Source organism: Benincasa hispida, chromosome 12 (genome assembly GCF_027475165.1).
Source record: "Benincasa hispida cultivar pf3 chromosome 12, pf3_genome.v1.1, whole genome shotgun sequence".
Lineage (NCBI taxonomy): Eukaryota > Viridiplantae > Streptophyta > Magnoliopsida > Cucurbitales > Cucurbitaceae > Benincasa > Benincasa hispida.
The window spans coordinates 43,264,952-43,286,963 of NC_143489.1; positions in this window are offsets into that span (position 1 = coordinate 43,264,952).

The following is a 22,012-nucleotide window of genomic DNA, read 5'->3' on the forward strand; positions in this document are numbered from 1 at the left end:
ATCCATATACTACTGACCATTTTGGTTATCACTCAAGACATGATCCATTTGTATGTCACCACATACATGCTTAAGTTACATACAGATAACCAGGGATTTTAAGTTTATTGGTTTGTGGTAAAGCAAACAAAACATGCAACTGAGCAAAATACAAGATGTGAAGTAAAATATCATACATTATACAACACAAGTGTTTGTACAAACTATTTACAAACTACAGGACACGAGACTTTTGGGTATCAACCCCAACAAAAGTCTATTTTCATATGAAAGCAATTCTGATTGCATATCCAACCATGATATTCCAAGATTTCTTTAGATCACAACCACAACAGGGTTGTACTCTTCGTCCAAGCCAAGGAGGACGTGTAAGGTTAGTGTTATAGTTGTTACCAGACTTCCAGCTTGTGTCAAATTATCGGAGTGTGATTTTTTTATACGTAAATACTCACTCATTTTGGAGTTATCTTTGCTAGTTTGTTGGAAGACTTGCTGAAGATAATCTTCTTCGGCTCTTGATTGGACTTTAAATAGGTCTTAAATGGCCTCTCATAAATCTTTCATATTATTGAAACCGATTAATTGCATCGCTACTTCTGGAGTCATCGAATTGTACAGCTAGCTAAGCAATAGCTGGTCCATTGTGACCTAGGTATCATATAGTGGATTCAATACCTTTTCAGTCGAGGTGCTTGATGTTTCTCCAGAAGCCATCTTAGAACTTGATGTGCCTTCAATGTTTTGGGTTAAGGGTGTTGAGTTATCACCAAGGGAAAGAAACTTAGGTGGACAAGGATTCTCACCTGATAAGTGACCTTCAAGCTTGTAGCTACTTAGGATTGGTAGTGCAAAGGTTTTCCACAACATATAATTTCTTATTTTCAGCTTTATGCTAGTAATCTGATTCAGGAGTTGATTTAGTAGTGGATGGTTGAACTTTGCGACTTCAGGGGCCGATACCATTTGAGTGCTATGATACCAACTGAGGTTTGAAAATTCAAAGAATTTTGGGAGAATGATTTGCTCTGTATTTCACTAAATAATCAGAGAGTCTGACAATTGCCTTTATACACAATTTGACCTAATTTAAGATGAGACAAATAATGAATAATGAGAAAAATAGTAAAATAAGAAATATATTAATGGCCAAATATTAGAGGAAAGATGAAGAATCGATATAACAAATTTACCATAGAAAACCTTATAGAATGATTCTTCATGTGTGGCTGGCTCTTATGATCGATGTGGTTTATCTGATTTGGCTTCTCTAAACCTTTTATTTCCTCTAACTTGGTGTTTTTTCCTAATACTAGTTTGGTAGTCATTTCGTTTTTCGTTTTTGGATTTTGAAAATTAATTCTATTTCCCCCCAATTTCTTACAATGATTTGCATCTTTCAAGTACAATAGTTGAATTCTTAGTCAAATTCCAAAAATAAATAAAAAGTTTTTAAAAGCTACTTTTTTTAGTTTTCATAATTTCATCTGATTTTTTAAACCATTAGTAAAAGTAGATAATAAAGGAAGAAATTTAGAGGTAGAAGTAGTGTCCATAGACTTAATTTTGGTGTAAATTCAAGAATAATGTATTTTTTAAAAGTAATGACAAAAATAGGGTATATAGGAAAGAAATTACAAAAATAAGGTGAAGGAAAAGAGTACTGATAAAAATAGGGTGAATACACGATTTTTATGTTAGCTACCGAACTCATGGACGGGTCCATGAGTTCCATATTTTTATTTTTTTTATTGCATTTTGATTTAAGTGGATACAAAGTGGAACAAATCTATTTGAATTTTATGGTAAAAAAAATCTATGTGAAAAAAAAAATCTACAATAAAACAAATCTATGTGAAAAAAGCCTTCATTCGTGGCTAGAAATTTGATTTTTATTTTACTGTAGGCCTTTAAAAATTTGAATTTCACAGTAAAAAATTCTCCAAAAATACAAAAAAAAAACTAAAAAATAAAAGAAGAAACAGAAATTGGGGAAATGTGAAAAAAAAATAGATTTAGCCTTAATTTGTGGCTAGAAATTTGATTCAATTTTTATTTTACTGTAGACCTTTTGAAAATGTGAATTTCACAGTAAAAGATTCTCCGAAAATGAAAAAAAAAAACGCTAAAAAATATAAGAAGAAGATAGAAGTTGGGGTAGTGTGAAAAAAAAATAGATTTAACCTTAATGCGTGGCTAGAAATTTGATACAATTTTTATTTTACAGACTTTTGAAAATTTGAATTTCACAGTAAAAGATTCTTCGAAGATGCAAAAACGCTAAAAATTATAAAAAGAAACAGAAGTTGGGAGAAAATGTGAAAAAAAAATTTACCCTTAATTCGTGACTAACCTTAAAACGTGGACGGGTACACGATTTAGCCTTAAATCATGGATGGGGTACACGATTTATGTGGTGACTCAAAACTCTCCTCGATTTCACAACCCTATTTTTGTCAATAGTTTCAAACCAACTCTATTTTTGTCGATAAATATTAAAATAACATTTTTTTTTAAAAAAAATCCTTAATTTTCAAAAACAAAAACAAAAAATAAAATGGTTACAAGACGAGACCTTAATGAAAACAAAGTCGTATTTCATATTTTCATATATTTGTTTGGTAGTAGATACAAACCGTATTCTAATTTAAATAATTGTTTAAAATGTGATTGACATTATATTTATAAAACGTAAAACTTGTTGTAGTTACCCACCAAATATTAGTTGACAACAAAATGTTATTAATTTATTTATAAACATGTTTTATGTTAAAACTTTTTGTATAATTGTTGTTTTTTAATATTATATAATTTATGATACATTACATAATACATATTTTATTTTTCAAAAAATGAATTAAGCTTATAACATGGCATGATGTAATTCGAAGTGTTTCTATCTTTGTTTAAAGCAATACTTTAAAATTCAAAATTTAAAATTTGAATACAATGAAAATATAAAAATGTTATTTTAAAGTTTCCACCGTTTGGGTCACAGAATCTAAAAACAGTTTTCAAAAACATACATTAACCGTTAGGAGTTCCTGGGGAACTCTCGACGCCATACATTAACTGTTGGGAGTTCCTTTGGAACTCCCGATGGATCCCCCGAAGCCCGTCAGACGGTGTCGGAAGATGGTATCTAGTAAAAACCAGATCCCTTCTTCCTCATTTTTTCCCTATTCTCCCCCTTTCTAACCCTAACCCGCCACCAAAGCTCTCCTCTCCGCTGCCGAAGCTCTCTCCCCGCTGATCTCTCCCATTTTCCCCTCCTTCCCCACCGATCTCCTCCTCCTACTCCCCTCCCTCGCGCACCGACCCCTCTCCCTTCCATTCGCATTTTCATCCTTCAAGAAGCCCGCCGCCGCCGCTCCTTCAACCACCCGCCGTCGCTGCCGCCTCCTCCCCTCGTTCAGCCGCCGCCTTCAACTGCCCGTCAATAATCTTCCCATTTTATTTTCTCTTATTTTGTATATTAATTTAAATCATTATTTTTTAATTTATGCAATTTTTTGTGGATTAAGTTGTTATTGTGGAATGTGGATTAATTTATGGATTGAGTTGTTAATTTTGATTGTAAATGTTTCAATTTATGCAATTTTTTGTGGATTGTGGATTAATTTATAGCATGTTATTGTGGATTAATTTATAGCATGTTATTGTGGATTATGGATGTTTCAATTTATGCAATTTTTTGGAGTATGGATGTTATTGTGGATTGTTTTTAATTAGCATTGTTTTTTATTTAAGTCATGGATTGTGGATGTTTCAACTTATGAAATTTTTTGGATTATATATGGATGTTATAATTTACTTAATTTTGGACTAAGTTTAGGGGGGAAAATCAATAACATTAGGGGCAAAAAAAAGTCAAATCACATATTATAAATCAGTTAAAATTTTAAATACTCCGAAAAAACTTGGAAATTTGTATTAAGATAATCAAAATTCATGCTTAATAAAGACTTTGTACTTGGTCCTCTAATCTAGGTTATTGTTTTGGATTACAAGTTGGTCAGAAAAGATTTATTTTTAAGAATGAATAAAGAATGGATTAAACTAAGGAATAAGTTATCAGTGGAGTATGAAGAAGGAGTATCTCAATTTTTAGATATGGCAAAAGTTTCATGTCAATGATTCCAGATGAATAAGATGTCCATGCAAGAATTGTATGAATTCAATTTGGGAAAAGATAGATATCGTGGAACGACATCTATTAACATATGGAATATCTCCCTCATATTGTGAATAGATATATCATAGAGAGCCAATAAACTTATCTAGAAGTTTTGAAAGTCATACAAGTCATTCAATACATAATGTTGAAGTAGATAGTATAGAGAGTAATGTTGTCGAAGAAAATGAGATGTTGAATCTTATAAACGATTTACAAGTTCCAATTGAAAACGAAAATGCAAATGAAGGAAGGATTGAGAATGAAATGTCCTCTAATGGTCAAGAAAGAGATACCACGAACTTATTCGAGGATTTAATGACCGAAGCACGTAATGAATTATACCCTGGTTGTTCGCAATTTTCGTCCTTGAACTTTTTAGTGAAGTTGATGCATATCAAAGTTCTCAACAGCTGGAGTAACAAATCGTTTGACATGTTGCTAGAATTGTTAAAAGCAGCGTTTTGAGCTGGCACCTCTATACCTACTTCCTTTTATGAAGCCAAACAAAAATTGCGTGATTTAGGTCTAGGTTATGAGTCTATTCATACGTGCAAATATGATTGTGTATTGTATTGGAAAGAATTTGCAGATTTGCAATAATGCCCCGTTTGTGGTGAGTCTCGGTACGACCTATTTAGGCATCAAGAGAACTATGAATTTGCAGATTTGCAATAATGCCCCGTTTGTAGTGGTTGTAGGTTAAAATATGGTAATATTCTTTAGTTTAGAATTGAAATTTGGGATCATTACAATGACGATTGTGCAGCTATAGTAGTTATTTATGGGTTGAGTTCATTTCTTTCGTTATTTATAAATTACATATATTAACACAACTTATATTTGTTTATTTATACACTCTCATATGACATCGCTCGCACGAGTACAGGAAGGTTCTGGATAAAGGGCATAACAAATTCATCTATAGAATAAAGAAAAGAATAGCAAGTTTTACATTCATTTCTTTTGGTAAGTTTGTATAAATATAGTTTCCATACTTCATGTAATTTATTTTAGTATGATTCATTTATTTTTAAATTATCTTTGATTTTATATACTTAAGCAAGCATGTCTTCTTTGTAGATTTTTTGGGATAGTAATCACACTCCAAAGTAGACAACCAGCTCTCTCAATTTTTAGTTAATTTTTTGTATTTGTTGAAAGTTAAGTTGTATATACAGAAAGCAATTAAGATTTTATTTTGGGAATTTTTTTATTCGTAAGCAGCCAACTACTGCTTTGTAAGTATAAATTTTTGGGATAGTAATCACACTCCAAATTTCGGGAGCTAATTATTATTCGTACTTTGTGAGCAAGACTTAGATTTAAATTTTTGTGTTTGTTGAGATCTTAATACATAAAAACAATTATTGTTTGTGGATAAATTATTATAATATTGTTTTTAACTTTTTGACTGACATTAAAAATGGATTCGACAACGGAATTTAAAAAATGGACAATAATTTAAAAAAATGGACAGTGATTTTGGGCTTTAATGTCGGTTTAAAACCGACATTAAAGGGCTTTAATGTCGGTTGACAACCGACATTAAAGATAGTGTTATAAAAGGTCTTTAATGTCGATTTTCAGCCGACATTAAAACCCAGAATTCCTATAGTGATTATATAATTTTTGAAGTAGAGACTCAATTTTTTAAATCCCTATATATATATATAGAATAAGTGTAGTATTTTACATATTTTCAAATGTTCAAAATTAATCACATACTTTTGATAAATCTTGAAATTAGTCCTTGTGCAAGTTTAAGTTTAAAAAGAAAGCTTCCATTAGTCTTTTCTTTATAAATTATTCATGCACGTAAAGTCATTTCATGAATGAAAAATATTGTTTTTATTTTACTAAAAAAAACAATAAAAAAAGCAACTTCAAACTAAAACTAAGAACTAATATCAAATTTGATTTTTTTTTTTCCAAATAGCGTGTATATATATATATATACAATTCAATTATTTGGGTTGTAAATTTCTTCAACCCAAATAACTTATTAAAAAATGAATCAAACCCAACCAACTATGAATATATTTGGGTTGGGTTGGTTCGGGTTATTTGGATCATTTATTTAAATCTTATTAATACGTAAAAATTTGATTTAATTATTTTCATACATTAAATTATGGTTAACAACTCAACTTCAATTTTTATATATATAATTTCTTTCCAAAGTGCTAAAAAAATTATTTTTAGAAACTGTTGAAGAATAAATTATCCCGAAAAACTAATGAAATTATATATATATATATATAGAGAGAGAGAGAGAGACATTTTAAAGTTAATAATAAGTTTGGATTAGTGGTTATTTTAGGTGAACCGTGAACCAACACAACCCATAAAATTTTCATTTATTTAAACTCAATCTAACCTAAAAGAGTTGATAACCTAACCCAAATTGCACGAATGTGTTTGGTTGATTGGTTTTTTCGAGTCATTGGATTTTTTTTTAACATTCCTAATTTAAGATTGATTTTGGAAAGGGACAAAAGTGATTATAGAAGAATTTTAATCTTTTTTTATTTGGTAAAACAAATTGAACTTAAATCCATTAAAATCATTTTTAGAATACAAGTTCATTTTATACCCTTCTAAAAATAAGTTCCCTATCAATTTTTGATTCCCCTCCAAACAAATGCAAATTTTAATAAAATTTACATTTTATCTTTTAAAGTTAAGGTTTATTTTATATATCTATTCTTTTTCACCTAATAAAATATCTCCTAATTTTCATAAGTCGAAGGTATCAATCTTTTTTAAAATTATATCATATTTATTTTTTAAAAAAATTAAAGCTAAACCATTAATATAAACTAAACAAAACGTATCATTTTAAATAATTATTTAAAAATTATAAGTTGAAATATTTAAAAAATAAAAAAAATAAAAAAATAAAAAATAAAAAACTTATTGCAACCAAGTTATTTAGGTCTAAAACTGAAATTTACCAACAATACAAATGGATCGTTTCTCCCTCTTTTTTCGGTTAAAATAATAATAATAATAATTAATAAAAAATAAAATAGTATTTTTTTTAATTAAAAATAATCATCACACACACTCGCCTCGCCCGACCGGACGGCGGTGCACATGTGGGATGTCCACTAAACCCACATTGATGTAACCCCTCACTCCCTCCAAAACATGGTATTCTTTGGGGCTCAAACCCAAAACACAAGGTTGGAGTACATAAATGAGACTTTTAACACTAAATTTTCCAATGTGAGATTCTCCAATAAAAAAAGTTGGTTTTCTCTAATTTTAAAAGTTAAATTTGCACCCAACATAAAATGTAACAAATTATGAGATTTTAAAAGATAAGCTCTCACTTCTACGTTACGCCTTCAATCTCTCATTAAAAAAAACATCAAAAAATTCATACCTCAATGTGAATGAATTTATCAAACATTTTTTTATATTATAAGTTTAATTCTAATTAGTGGAAGTGTCGTAATTGATTCTCAAATCCAGTGTCGTGTTAAGGCTTTTTATATATTACAATATTACATCTTAATAGTTAAATGCATGCTTAATAATCACATAAAAAAATTAATTATGAAGTCCACGTTGTAATATGATGCTTTTTTTTGTTTTTATTACATTTCTTGTTTATTATAATAAATAACTAATCATACATATCGTTTACTCAAAAAACAAGAAACCCTAATCATATATTTTGTTGTAATAAAAGTCAAATGAAAATATTTTAAAAATATATATAAATACGTGTTAAAGAAAACAAAAGTACATTAAACAAATAAAATAAAGTCAAATGAAAACAACCATGTGAAAATCACCATGATTTTGTTTTGGATTTTCCTGTGTTTATTTTCCGTCATTTTCTCTCCCGTTTATTATCTATTTAATGACATCGTCTATGGTTTTTAAGTTGGATACCATACTCAAAAAATTATAATCAATAATAAATATTACTTTACGTAATTTTCAATGGACCGAACTATTAATCTAAGAAGAAAAGAAAGTATATTTTAGATGCCTTTTTTTTTTTTTTTTGTGCCATATGAATGCAACAGATTTGCAAATTAAATATGACATTTATGATAAAAATCATCATTCAAATACATAAGTATCATTTAAATAATTAACTCAATCCAACGTGTTAGTAGTGTATCATAAGTATCATACACATTTTTAAATATAAAAAAAAGAAATTCAATTTCAAATAAAGAATATATTAATTAGTTAAATTTATGTTGACATTATTTAGTCATTCATTATTAAATTTGAGTAAGAATGTAAACATTAATTAACTTGGTTAATACAATTTTTTTTTTTTTTAACTAAAATGTTGGATTTAGTTTAAATTTTCCACTCCAAATTTATACATATTGCTGATATAACCTTTTGCAATAAAACCATCAGGATGAGCTTGATTGCGTACATAAGCTTTTAACTTACTTAAATAATTTTCAAATGGGTACATCCACCTATACTGAACTGGTCCACTAACTCTAACCACATTTGGTAAATGGATTAATAAATACACCATTATATCAAAGAACGACGGAGGAAACATCATTTCCATTTTACAGAGAATTTTGCTATTTCAACATCAAGATATCGTCCACTTTAATCACTTTTGAGCACAAGATCTTAAAAAAATTGCTCAATTTAATCAATATATCTCGAACTTCCTTTCTCATCCACCCTTGAAGTGCATATGGAAGTAAATATTCTATAATAATATGATAGTCATGACTTTTAAGACCAAATAATTTTCTCCATTTTAGATCGATACACCTTCCAACAGTAGAAGAGAATCCACCTGAAACTTTTAATTTGTTCAAATACTCACAAAATGAATTTCTTTCATCTGATGACAATGTACAACATGAAGCTGGTAAGTATAATTTGTTTTCTTCTTGTATTGGATGCAATTCCTTTCTTATATCCATTTCTTCAAGATCAAGACGAGACCTCAAATTATCTTTAGTTCTCCCTTTAATATTCAATAACGTACTGATTATGTTTTCACAAACATTTTTTTCAATATCCATGACATCTAAATTGTGTCGCAGTAATAAAGTGCTCGAATAAGATAGCTCAAAGAATATGCTTTTCTTTTAGCCAATCTTTAGAATGTTTTCCCTTTTTCACACTATTTCCAAATACATGTTCTCCAAATTGGTTCACTTGTTCAATTATATCACTTCCAGACAAATTCTTAGGAGGTAGGTTTTCTTCAATAATCCCATCAAACAACTCTCGTTGTAGTCTCCATTCATGTTCTATGGGTAAGAAACGATGATGACCCATGTAGCACATCTTTGTGATCGAGTATCGAAATTACATTAAGGACAAGCTAAATTACCTCTTGTATTTCAACTAGATAAGTTTCCATATGTTGGAAAATCATTAACTATCCATAATAATGCAGCACACATATTAAAATTTTGTTTTAGTGAAGCATCATAAGTTTCAACTCCTACATCCCATAAGAACTTCAGTTCATCAATTAACGGTTGTAAAAAAATGTCAATATCATTACTAGGGCCTTTAGGTCCAGGAATGAGTAATGATAACATGAAATAAGGCTCTTTCATACACATCCATAGTGGAAAATTATATGGGATAAGAATGACAGGCCAGACACTATAAGATAGACTCATATTTCCAAATGGATTAAATCCATCACTAGCCAATCCAAGTCAAACATTTCAAGGCTCTGAAGCAAATAAACTATATGATTCATCAAGTGTTTTCCAAGCAATAGGGTCAGTAGGATGCCTATGAACTCCATCATCTACTCGTCCATTCAAATGCCAAGTCATACTTGATGCAGTCTTTCTTGACATGTATAATCTTTTTAATCTTGGAGTTAGAGGAAAATATCGCAAAACTTTTTGTGGACTCTTCTTTTTATTTATTTCATTTAGCTTCCACCTAGATTCTCCACAAACAAAATATTCATCAGCTTTCGCATTTTCCTTCCAATATAGTTGGCAATATTAGAGCATGCATGTATCTTCGAGTAATGAAACCCTAAATCTTGAAGGATTTTCCTTGTCTCATAGTAATTATGAGGTAGATCAGTACCTTTTGGAAATGCATCTTTTAATAACTCAAGTAGTAAAGTAAATGATTTATTACTCCAACTTGCAAAAGATTTTATAGATGAAACAACTTCATAATGAAAGACAACTTAGAATACTTTTTTATACCCAGGATAAAGCTCTTTTTCTGCATCATTCAACAATCTATAAAACTGAGAAGCATTCTCATTAGATTCTTCATCATAACCATGCTTATTTGATTCTCCTTTACCAATTCAGTTATCCATGTTAAAAGCACAAAAATGATCCTCTAATATTTCAAAAACAACTTCATCATCAGTGTCATTATCATTTTCTCCTACTTCATAAGTAAAACTTTCTTCACCATGTATTGTCCATCTAGTGTAACTTGGAACTATTCCAAATATTAACAAATATGCTTCAACATCATCTCAAGTCTTAAGTACTGCATTATTGCATCTTTTACATGAACAAGATATTTAACTAGTCGTTGCATGCATAAATGAAAAATCCAAAAAACTTCTAACTCCGTTTCTATATTCTTGTAATACTCGATTTCCAATTTACATCCAACTTCTATCCATGTTATACACTTCTTTCTAAAAAGTGTGAGATTACCTGAATCAAATTAGTACTTTAAGCTAATTTACAATTCAAAGAATAAAAGAGAGAGAATGACAATAAAAGAAAAGTAAATAATATATTTAAAAGTAGTTTAAAGATCATCATAATACAAATAGAGAATCATTCATTCTATTCTCTTGTTTTACACTTTGGGTTGATGTTGGCAAAAGAGTGTTACTCTGCATTATACACTTTTATACATTTCAAAATATGAAATAGTAAGAGAATAAAAATGGGGAAGATGGAGATTCAAGAAGTATTTACCTCAAAAAAGCATCCACATTTGGTTAGATATTACTTCAAACTAATTATTACATCTAACAACATCAAATTATTACTTTAAACTAATTTACAATTCAAAGAATAAAGGGAGAAAATGACAATAAAAGAAAAGTAAATAATGTATTTAAAAGTAGTTTAAATAATATAAGTATTCATCATGATTTTTAATTATGTTTTTAGTTTAAAAAATTCAGAAACCTATTTGTTTAAAGGTATGTGCTCAATGGTCCACTGGTTGGTATTGTTCCACACAAATCATTATTTGAGACATCCTTGAAACAAAGGAGACACAATCCATCATAAACCAATCACATGACATGGCACAAAACTTTAACCAGGGATGTATATCACCTAAATGAATTAATACACAACGGTGAAATTATACAAAGACTTATACAAGTTTAAGACTTGTAATTCCAGTAAATTCTCTCGAGATTGGTCCATTTAATCGGTTATCATTAAGCCGTCTGCAAAACAGAATAAGAGTTCAGACAAAAGATTGTGAAAAGAAATGGTCACAAGAGAAAGCATTCATTCAGATTTTACTTCCATTCAAAAACAAAAAGGTGATAGCCGTTGGTTCACAATCCTAACATGTCACACCCCACCCCATCATTTAGTTCCTGCATCTATCGCTTAACTCCGGGGCCCATCGTGTAGCTCAATCATTTAGTAAACGATCTCATTCTCAATGATCTCACGCATAGCCTATCGTTTAGCTACCGCACCCATTGTTTACTTCCATCGTTTAGCTCTGACACCTTATCGTCTAACGCATCCGCCTATCGCTTAATGTCATCGCCCAGCGCCTGCGTCTATCGCCCAACACCCATCGCTTAGTATTCGGCCTATTGTGTAGCGCGTCTACTCATCATTTAGCATATCACGGCTATCGTCTAGCGCTATCGTCCAACTTCTATGCTTATCGTCTAGTGCTTTCACTGATCGTGTAATACTTTGTCTATTGTATAGCCCGATCGTCTAGCGCGTCACTCTTCATCGTTTAACGCCGCACCCATCTTCACGATCGTCTAACGCATCGCTTAGCTCCGCACATTGCTATATGATCGCCTACCTCATCGTTTAGCTCCCCGCATTGCTACACGATCGTCTAGCATCCGCTTACATGATCGTCTACCTCATCGTGTAGCGCCGCTCACTTACTAGACAATTGTCTACCTCATCATGTAGCTCTGCTCATTTGTTACATGATCATCTACCCAACACCTTGCGTTCAACATTTCGCTTTCTCTACTCTTGCTCATGCATACCCAACACATGAGCAACTCTTGGCATCGCCTTTTGCCAATACTTCGGCCAATCATGCGTCCAACCTTACAAACGCATGGTTGCCTTCTCACCTTACAATCTTACAAACGCATGCATCCAACATTACTTTCTTCAACATTTTGATCCATACAATTATAAAAGCATACGTTTACTGAAATAAAAATCTCCATTACAGTTCACAGAGGAAATATCACAAAAGAAAATTTTGGTAAGTATTTGTATTTGAGAATATAAATCTTTCATAAACTAGATGCGATTTAGACAGATTTTATGTGACATGAATAAAACTAAGAATGGTTGATAATGTAAGAGTTGCTTGCGAACCTGAAAGTGATGGAATGGCTCGGCGGAGCTTCTTGCGAACCTAAGAGCGGAGATTGTAGCTTGAGCTTGAAAGTGATGGAATGACTCGGCGGAGCTGGAACAGAGCGAACGAAACAAAGCTTAGAAGCGAAATGAACATCACGAAGATTCGAGGAAAAGGCGGAACAAAAAGAGTAGAGGAGATGACGGAGGAGATGATGAAGGAGACGGCAGAGGAAGAACCACGAAATCAATCACAACAAGATAAAGCAGAATTGTAAATACAAATAAACTTATATACAGGAATCAGATCTCGATACTATATACAATGAAGAACCATGAAATAAATCACAATAATTGAGAATTGAAAGTGAGAATTGAACCATGCCTAGAGGTTTTTTTGTGTATTCACAAACTCGAGAGATTACCTATAGATGATGGAGAAGACAACAAATTGAAGAATGTGTTCACGAACCCACAAAAATTAACCCTAGAGGTTTTTTTTTTTCTTTATTATTACAAATGCATATTTTTCTCAAAGGTTTCTCTAACATTTGATAAAAGTAAGTATTTCCAAAGGTATTTTAACGACCTTTGATAAATGTTAATATATATTTTTTATTAAAATAAATCTCATCTTTCTCAAAGGTATTTGGTTCACAACCCTAAATTTACTCCTCCAAATGATAGTCAAATGCAGACCACACACTCTAATGCAAACAAGGAGAGTCAAATTGAACAGTTGGTTGTACGAAATGAGGAAAACACTGATCGAGAAAAATCCTTCAAGGATGTTATTGTTGGGGTTGATGCCCTAAAGTCTCGTATCCTGTAGTTTGTAAACAGTTTGTACGAACGCTTGTGATGTATAATATATGATATTTTACTACAATTCTTGATTTTGCTTAGTTGTTTGTTGTATTTGATTTACCACAAACCAATAAACCTAAACTCCCTTGTTATATGTCTGTAACTTAAGCATGTATGTGGCAACATACAAGTAGATCATGTCTTAAGTGATAACCAAAATGGTCTGTAGTATATGGATATAGAAGAGAAACCTTATCCTAGTAATGCTACGGATGCGGTCCCCTTTGTGGAATAGTTGCAAGTATTGTAACTTGTCACAAATAGTCTGATCCTGATCATTCGTGTAGGGGACATGCGAGTGGGGGCGTCCTCAGGCACAAAATGTTTCTAACTGAGACAACTTGAAACAAAAGGCATAAACTCATTTTATAGTACTTGGAACACAAAATCTCTTTGAACTTTTTCGATGTGAGACAATTGCACTTCTAATATTTTGTCTAAATCCAACCATTTTTATAAAATTGAGATTTTAATTTTGACCTTTCTATTAGCATCAACACTGAAACCTTTATTCTGTGCCCTATGCCAAATTAATGAAATTGCATTTTTATCTTAGAATATGATGATAGGAAGTTTGAGGCTGTTTAATTCAAATTGAATTAATCATATAATTGTTGAAACTAATTAATCCAATGGAGAAGAGTGATTAAAAAGGCTAAGATGTGTTTTTATTTAAAAAAAAAATTAACTAATTTGATTTGATTCAATCAAAACTTAGTAGCCAATCAAACAATAAAAAGTTGAATTAAATTGAACTAAAGCAACTAAAATATGCCGTTTTGATTTGCATTAATTCATTTAATTCCAAAATATTTGTACAATACATGTTGACAATTTCCAAGTCAACAGAAAAGATCGGTTCTTTCTAATGTTTTTTTTTTTTTTTTTGAAACAATTCTTTTTAATGGTTAATTTATTTAAGTCCCCATAAAATGTACCGTTGTTTTTCCAAATATTAGGGTGCAAATCGTCTTTACGTCATTATGGTTTCGCTTACCTAAAATATTACTCATTCATCCTAGTCAACATCCTCCATTGCCTTCTTATAAGACAACGGATCCTCAACGTCGCCATCTGCTACCATAGCAAGGATTTTCGTGAAACCCAGATAATGAACGGGTAGGTTTACTGCCCTCCCACTACGTCGAGGTTCCCTCAACTCTTGAGATGGAACCGACCTACTATATGAACTCCCATCAACAACTCTTGTTGATGTAACAGGCTCTTCAACAACTCTTGTAAAAGTTTCAGTAGTTTCATTGGAAAACTCACGCAACACGATTTTACTTCATGGATTGTGCTCCTTTGTATGATCCTCCTCCAGGAAAGTAGCGTTTGTTGAACAAACACCCTATTTTCCATCGAATCATAAAAATAACCCCCTTCGTATACCTTTGGGGAAGCCTACAAAGAGGCATAACCTCAACCGTGGTTCCAACTTCTTGGGATTAACATCAAGCACATGTGCAAGGTAACCCCAAACACGAAAGTGACGTAAACTAGCTTTACGCCCGTTTCACAATTTTAGAGGTGTTCTCACAACACTCTTGGAGGGAACACAATTGAGTATGTATACCGCAGTCTCCACTGCGAAACCCCAAAACGAGTCCGGTAAGGAAGCGTAACTCATCATCGAACGAACCATGTCCAACAAGGTCCTATTTCTCCTCTCTACTACACCATTCTGCTGATGTGTACTCGATGCTGAGAGTTGGGAAACGATTCAATATTCTATCAAATAGTCCTAGAATGCCGAGTCCAAAAACTCTCCATCTCGATCCAATCGAAGTGTTTTAATCCGTCTATCCAATGTGTTTTCAACTTCAGCCTTGAACCCTTTGAACTTTTCAAAGGATTTAGACTTCCATTACATAAGGTAAACATACCTGTACCTAGAGTAATCATCAGTAAAATTTATAAAATACTCATAGCCACCTTGGGCTCGCACATTCATAGGACCGCAGAGGTTAGAATGTACTAACACAAGAGGCTCCTTGCCTCTATAACCTTTTCCAGTAAAAGGTCGTTTAGTCATCTTACCCTCAAAGCAAGACTCGCACACTAGTAAAGACTTTTCTTCTAACTCACTTAGAAGTCCATTCTTCACCAATCTCTCAATCCTATTGAGATTGATGTGCCCTAAACGAAGATGCCAAAGTTGGACATTTTCTTTTGGAGAAATTCGTTGACGTTTTGATTGAGTTACGACAGTTCTAAATAATTTAGTATTATGGAGGGAATTAATGGCTAACGACCTTAGCATATATAAATTCGATTTCAGATTTGCTGTGCAAATAAAAACACTATATTTATAAATAAATGCTTTATCCACATTAAAAGGGGCAGTATATTTACATTGCAATAGACACTTTACAGAAATAAGGTTCCTCTTTAGTTCGGGAATAATATATACATCATTCAAAACAAGAAACCTATTCTGTAAAGCTAATTGGAGTCCTCCCACTACCACAGCTGAGACGACATGCTCGGTGCCTACTCGCATCATCATCTCACCAGTCTCCAGCTGTCGCCAAGATCTAATCCCCTGAAAAGAAGAACAAACATGGTTAGTGGCGTCCGAATCAATTATCCAAACTAAATCATCATTCTCCACTACACAAGTTTCAAGAACTAGTAAATCATATTCACCTTTATCGGCCTTGGCTGTTTTCTTGTCTTTCAGATACTGAGGAAAGTTCCTCTTCCAGTATCCATCTTGGTTACAGTGGAAACGTTTTCCCTTAGCAACCGGTGAACGCATCCTTGGGGTGACAGGCGGTGGGTTAGCAGGTGCCTTCCCTTTTCCCTTACCACCCTTCTTCTTCTTTCCTTTTGCGGAGTTAGAAGTAGAAGGTGCAAACTTCATTCCTGAGGTCGAACCTCTATGAAACGTCTTGGAGGATGAAGCAACATTTGCCTCACCCTTTTTCCTTTCCTTACTTTTCAGTAAAGATTGGTAGGTCTGCAACTCATTGAGGAGAGTTGCAAGGGTATATTTCACTTTGTTAAGAATCACATTACTAACAAAGTGTAGGAAGCTCTCGAGCAAAGAATGCAGGATTATGCTAACCTGGCTGCCCTCATCGATGGTAGGCCCATTCAACTCCGCCACATTAAAGTGAACCATCATGTTAAGTACATGTTCACGAATAGAAGTACATTCTTCCATTTTGGAGTTGAATATATATTTAAGAGCCTCATGCATAAGCTATTCAGACAGTTGTCCAAACATCCACTGCAGGGACTCCATGATCTCACATGCTGAGATCATAGGTTCATGTTTCTTGGCCAAGACTTCAGAAAGGCTTGCCAAGATGTAGGCTCGGACCTTCTCATTCGCCCTTATCCATCGCTCGTATACCTCCCGAACATTTCGAGTGGCATTAAGAGCTGGAATAGAAGGATGAGCCTCCGTGAGTGCGAACATAAGATCCTCGTTGATCAGAATGATCGTGATCATGTGTTTCCATGTTGCGAAATTATCGCCAGTTAGTTTTTCGGCGCTCAACAAAGCCAACTTGGTTGTTGCTATTTTGAAAAAGTTGTTGAAAATACAAACAAAAATTTATTAAATTTTGCTAAACCACTTTTAAACCAATCAATTTTGAAAAATAGATTCAAGTACCCTAAGTTATAGACTTCTATTTTGCAATGATGCCCCAGTAAGGCAGGACAAACGTCACCGGTGGGGTGATTAGTTACCCTTTTGCTGGGATGAAACATTCTCAACCATTAGGCAGAACCAACTCTTGGAACTGAACCTAACAGCCACCATTTTTCGGTCCAGAACTATTAACCTTTAGCAATTCCGTGTAAGTATGACCCCTCGCTTTTGGTACCAGAGTCCCGCCCTAATGAGCCCACCATAGGGAAGAAGAAGATTAGGACAAGAGACTAAGTTACCTTATCCTCTTACAAGAGATCAAATAAAGAAACGCGCAAAACTGCCATCCTTTAGAGGGATACTCACAGGGTGCCTCGAGGCGATGCGCAGTAACTTTATTCAACCTAGCACGGAGACCAAGGGATATGCTGTCGCATTTCTCGTTCCCACTTACTATGAACACTCTCTCCATCCCCCTTGATATTGACCTACCCAAACACCATCCGTTAGGGGGACACACCAAAGGTGCCACGAGCCTGAGGGTAGATCTCATGGTGTAGACTATTTAGGAGAAACATGAAAGGTTTAAGTGAAGCATCTTATGCCCCAAGTACCTCCCACAGAGTGTTCTACCTAAGAGTTTATTAACCTAGACAATCCGGCTACTAATTTTAGTCTAATTCTTCTTTTTAATCTTTGCTCATAAACAACGTTTGTCTATGAAAAATGAACAAGTTCAAGTAGTCACATTTAAAAAATTTAATGGATTGTCCTTAACTTGCATGTATGCATCAAATCTATCTAATTCACCTTTCCAGGTAAGTTCCCAAGTAGGGGTGTTACATTTCTATCAACTTAAATACCCTAACCTAGACAGAACCTGTCTTAGACAAAAGGTCCCTTATAGATAGATTTGCTACACTTTTAGCTTTTTATTAACCAATTTAATCTTATTAAACTGATTAAAAGATTAAAGCCTTAGGGTTGCTAATCATATTAGAACTGTGATCTTAGGTCTATGTGATCCAAGTTTTAAACACTTTAAAACCATGAATTAAACATAAGTAAGCATGCATGTCTTTTTTATTTCTTTTAGTTCCAAATTCTCTTTAACTTTTAAAAAGAAACAACTAAAATCATTGCGCACAACGAGGTGTTTATAACATTTATAAACTAACATATGTGTCATGCTTCATGCAATTTCCGGTTATTACTATATATAACTTTTATATAACGCGTAACAACCAAGTAAAATGCTATCATTCACCCTTATACTATAACAATTATAATATAAAGATAATGCATGTCAATGCTTTTTATGCATGCATAAATATAACTCTTATATTATATGATGCATGAGCATGCTCTTATATAATTAAATCATGCTTCTCTAAATTATAACAATTACAATAAAGAGATGATGCATGACCATTACATAACCTAAGGTGGGATTTACTATATGTGCATACTATATAACATATAAAAAAATATACATCACATGTAATAAATAAAGATTAATGGACCGGGATGAGCCTTTACAAAAACCAGAATGAAATAATCCTATCTATTACATTTTTCATCGAGCAAACCGGTTTACAAGCGAACCGAGTCTTGAACCGCCAGGAGGACTCCATCGTGTACTAAATGGCGTAGGTAGACGATCGTCCAGCGTGCACTAGACGATAGAAGCAAAATTAAAGATCGCGTAGACGACAACGAGGTTGCGAAGCCTGATCATCTACGCTATGCGATAAGCATCTTGTAGTTTCTTCTAAGCGATAAACATCTTGCTATGCGATAGCTTCATATTCTCTTCCACTTGCTTGTCGCTTACACGATCAGTTCTTTTTCCTATCTCTACCAAACTCACCGAAGACCACGCTTTGGGTTCTCACTCCGAGAATAACTAAGGCTCCCTTCTGGTGGTGTCGTCCCCGCTGTGTTCGTGTGTTTACGGTTGTTTGTGCTGTTGTAATCGATGCATTTGCTGGGAGTTGGTTGATGGGGTAGAGGTCTTTCACTGGTTGAGTTCCATAGTTTGAAGAGCGTCTTCAACTGATATGAGAACTCTCTCCCTTGTCTTTTTTTTTTTTTTTTGTTCAAAGCATGCCGTTAATTACTGTTTGTTTGCATGACTATGTGTCTGAATGTATATGGTGTATTTCGATCACAGTGAAATTGGAGCGATCTGAACGCGTTCATGGAACTCTTCATTAAGAGATCCTTCACATAGTTCTCTTTAAATAATCGAATCCAAGAAAGGAAACAAATTCCCATTTGGAATAAGAAGATCGTATTTCAATAAAGGAAAATATTGGACGACAAATTACAACCGGATATTCTCAGGTAAGGAAAATATTCTATAAGAAGATATTCTATTGTTGCAAACAGATATTAGGACTTTATTTAAGGCATTTGCAGAAACCACTACCTTAGAAAAATATAAAGCCAACTAAACAAATCTCCAACAATAAATATTCCTCTAGCTCCCTAGGTTTAGGAGATGGACATGAATGAATCGAGATTACATCCAAATGAGAGGATATGAAAGGATGGTTAAGAAAGACTTAAAAGAATTGAAAGTTATTACTTATACCAACAAGGGTCATCTTCTTTTCCAGTGGCGCAATTGTAAGAACTTCAAAATTAAGTATACTAAACTTGGAGCAAAATCCTATGTTGAATGACCTCCTAGGAATTTTCCTAGGATGCATGTGAGTGAAAACAAATCATGCTGAAAGAACCCATGTTGGTTTAGGGGACAACTTTCACTAAAGCATTCAAGACAAGCAAGGATGCAGGAGAATGTCAGGACCATTAGGTGCCAAATTTAAATTTCAAATCCTAATCTGAATCCTAGGCTTGGGGCATTATAACTTCAAACTTACTGGCCTTTCTTAAGACTCACATGACTTATTTATAATTTACTTGACCTCATCCCTTTAAGACCACGTTTCGAAACTAATCTAGGAGTGTTTTTAGGGTTTGTTGGACCAACCCACACAAAAGAAACCAACTTCGGGTCGAACCATTAGGCTCGGCCTCGGCCTAGGTTAGGCGCTTGAAATGGGACTTCGACCCATTCCTGCCCCTTTGTTTGGTTTTTTTATTGGGCTTTTTGTGGTACATTGGGCTCCATCATCTTTCTTTGATCGCTATATTCCCTGTCTTGCCTCTTTGGATGATTTTACCCTTAACTCCAAAATTACCTATAACAACCATGCTAAGAAACTTCTGTTAATTAATTAACAACCCACATAACCTTCTGATAATATCTATTAAGAAAAAAAAGGTTGTCTCCAACCGCATATTTCATTCGAAATGATTTTCAACTTCAACTAACAAAAATAGGCTGAATTACATACAAATCCCTTTAAAAGCATGCACGCTGGTAAAAACAAAAAATGTATTACAAATGTTTTATTTATTCTTAAAACGATATTTTCTGATTCATAATGAAAGTAGTATTATTTTAATATATTTATTAAAAAAAATTATTACTTTAATTAAATAATTAATATAAAAGTGATATATTATTTGTCCCACCAATGATTGGCCAATTTTATTATAGAAAAAATGTTTTGTAATATGTTGTGCAAATTTGTAGGGGCTACTTTCCTTTTCCTACAGATAATATTCTTTCCGTCTTTGAATATCCTTTCAAGAATGTGTCATAGACATATAGTGGTTTTCCTCTTTTTAGGGTTAGCCCCATTGAATGAAAGTCTTATGTTAAGGTTTTTTAAGAAACATTCACGTAGAACTTTTATATGTACTATTATTGAACTTTGTGGTCCTTACTCTTGAGGGTGTTGTATCTAATCATTTAGACTAGATTGAGTGTTTACAATTTTTTAACAAATTTACTGTACAAAAACTCTTTAATATTTAACAAATTAGACTTCCAACACAGACTTTATAAACTTTGACTCTAACACAATCCCAACGCAGATTTAACAAACTAGACTAACAAACTTTTCTTCTTCAATAACCTCAGTGAGATTGAGTTGTTGACTTGTCATTTTTAGATGATGTGGCATGAGTTGAAAAATTATAAGATTAAAACTATAATGATAAATGTTAATAATAAATCTATTGGACGGTAGAAAAACCAAATCTCTGGTTTTAATCGTTTGATGGATTGAAGATATATTATCTTTAACTTAATTATGATATGATTGACTAAGTATAAGCAAATGTTTAAAAATATTACAACTCTAAATATAAACTTAACAATGAAGGTTGAAAGTAGACGGTTTCGAAGGATAGTGATCAATCATAAATTAAACCATGAACGTTCAAATATGAAGTTTCGAGGGACAATCATATCAATTAGTAGGTATACATAATTGCCAATATATTGAGAATAATATTCAAGGATAATCATATTGGCCCAATCAATATATTGGGAATTTGAAAGTGTATAAGGTGAAGAATAAAGGAAGTTAGTGTGTAAAGAGGGAGAAGAGAATAAAAAATAAATTAAAAAAAATGCATTTTTCACCATTTTTAATTCAACTAATACATGTATAAGGGTCATTTTTAAATGGTTAAAATCATTTTTATTATATTAAAAATTGTCTTAAAATATTTAAATGTGGGTCAATTATATATACCAATCATGAACTCTCTACTATTCAATATCTAGCCGTTTATCCACATTTGTCACCTACAGACTTAAAAACCGAATTATTTCTTTAAACCTACATTGCATGTTCTCTCCTATATTAGAGTACTACATATTTGATACTAAAACATGGCAATATAATGTATATATATCGATCATACATTTAAATTAAAAAGCTTAGAAGGAAGTCACATCGA